The sequence below is a fragment of the Ictidomys tridecemlineatus genome, chromosome 2, assembly GCF_052094955.1.
Source record: "Ictidomys tridecemlineatus isolate mIctTri1 chromosome 2, mIctTri1.hap1, whole genome shotgun sequence".
Lineage (NCBI taxonomy): Eukaryota > Metazoa > Chordata > Mammalia > Rodentia > Sciuridae > Ictidomys > Ictidomys tridecemlineatus.
In genome coordinates, this window is record NC_135478.1 from 149,623,626 (window position 1) to 149,625,679 (window position 2,054).

General features: G+C 42.3%; 1 pseudogene; it reads left to right on the forward strand.

Moving 5' to 3' along the window:
- Positions 1-938: 938 nt before the first annotated feature.
- LOC101972262 (developmental pluripotency-associated protein 2 pseudogene) lies at positions 939-1,828 on the forward strand (annotated as a pseudogene).
- The last annotated feature ends 226 nt before the right edge of the window (positions 1,829-2,054 follow it).

Consider the following 2,054-nt stretch of genomic DNA (forward strand, 5'->3'; position numbering starts at 1 on the left):
ATTACCTCCTACTAGGCCCATCACCTCTGAATGTCACACTAGAGACCAAGATCCAGTACATGAAGTTTTAGGGACACACTCAGCATTTCCAAACCATAGCAGTCACCATTCCAGGGGTCATACTCACCCCAATACAGAAAAGGATAGGAGAAGGAGAACTTACCAGACACAAGGGTTCATGGTAAGTAGCTTTGGGCTTAGCTCATTAATATGTATTTAATCCCACAGGACTTGCAAAGGTGTGTGTATGTTTGGTTATTTCCTTTTATGATTCATTCTAAACAGAATTGGATATTCATCAAGTCTATCTGGACCCTTGTAACCTTTATGAATAGCCACAAAACAGTGCTTTTCAGCAATCTAAGTTATAATGTCCATGTAGATGAGTCCAAGTGAGACTTGAGTCTACTTTGATCTAATATGTAAGCATAATCTTGTAAAAAAAAAAAATCGAGTCCCTCATGGTCTCTAAGGTGTGTGTTAACTTCATATAGTTCCCTCGAAGCCCAATCTATTTCCTAAGCATCCTATTAAACTTCCCAGAGGAATGGAGGAGAGAAGGGAGGGAAAGGAGGAAAAACACGACACTCAAAGTAGAAACATTACTTTTCAGCTGAAATAACCTCCCTTCATCAGCTCCTCCTGTAGCATGAAAGTACTTCTGCAGCCACTTGGCCCCCGTCACAGCCTGAATTAGATTCATAAAGAATCAACATACCTAATGTTATCAGATAGGAAGAGTACCTATCAGGGTAATTCAGCAAGATTCAGACTGACTCTAGTAGTTATTTAACTACTGTCCTCGGGTCAGGAAAAAAAATGATCCCACATAGATGGACATGGGGTTGATATTTCCTTTTATTAAAAAAAGGAAACATGAGGAGGAGCACACAGCATAGCTGCCCTGCTGCCTTTGCCGTCTCCCGGTGTTCCTGGAAATGTCAGGCGCAAGTGACAGGGTCACTGAGAAGAACGTCCTTGAGAAGCAATTCGATGAGGAAGATGCGATTTTAACACTGGTCCCAGTTACAGAGGAACAAGAATATCCAATAGAAACAAGCGTTTCTTCAACTGCAGAAATCAGGAAGTCTGCTTTCCTGAAACAAAACCTAAAATGTAAAATACGACCCCTTCCCTTGCCGACCATTTTGCCTCCAATAAGGTTTCTCGGGATACTTTATGAAACTGGTGCCAACAATTTAATTTGAGTACTGATGGCCAGAAAATAGAGGTTTATTTGAGGCTACAGAAGCATGCATATCCCGAACAAAAATATGATATTCCTGAAACATCTCAGGAGGCCAGATTGAAGCCAGTTTCCAGGAAATAGAAGGCAGCGGCCAAGGCAATAGGGCTTCAGGAAAGTCTTCCTCTTTTAACCTTATTACGCCTAACATGATTGAAGTTGTAAATTCAGCTCAGGAGTCCATATTGGCATCTTGGGCAAGGATCGCTGCCACAGCCAATCAGTGCAAGGCTGTGAATTCGTGTCCCATCCCTACTTCTGTGGAGGCCTTTTTGCTGCAAACCTCTTGTGTCAGGTGGTGTGTGGTCCATGGACAATCTCTTTCTGCAGAAACAGCAGGCTGGGTTCTCCTGCCGTTCCATGCAGGTCAGACTTGGGTCCCCGACACTCCCAAGAGGATGATTTCCCTCTTCCTGTTACCTGCCTGTATTTTTCCACCCTCAGGACTAGAAGATAATGTTATGCCCTGAATGTGTAAAAAGGAATAAGATGATGAAAGGATTAATTATTACAAGAGAAAAAGCAATGCACTGTAGGATACCAAAAGGTGCCACCTTAAGCAATGTTGAAGTACTATTTTGATCTGAAGGCAATTGAGAAGAAACAGACAAAAAGTTTTCTGCTTTCCCACTATTGGCCCCAAAACAGGACATAAATTTGCAAATATTCCTCTTCCCTCCCAGGACAAGTGGTGGAGAGCCCATAGGTAAATCGTCACACAGCCTGATAAATGCTGGGCTGGTTTCTGACCATCTTTCATTTTCAGTGTCTCCTGATCATTTGTGTCAGACTCAAGTATTAACTATAT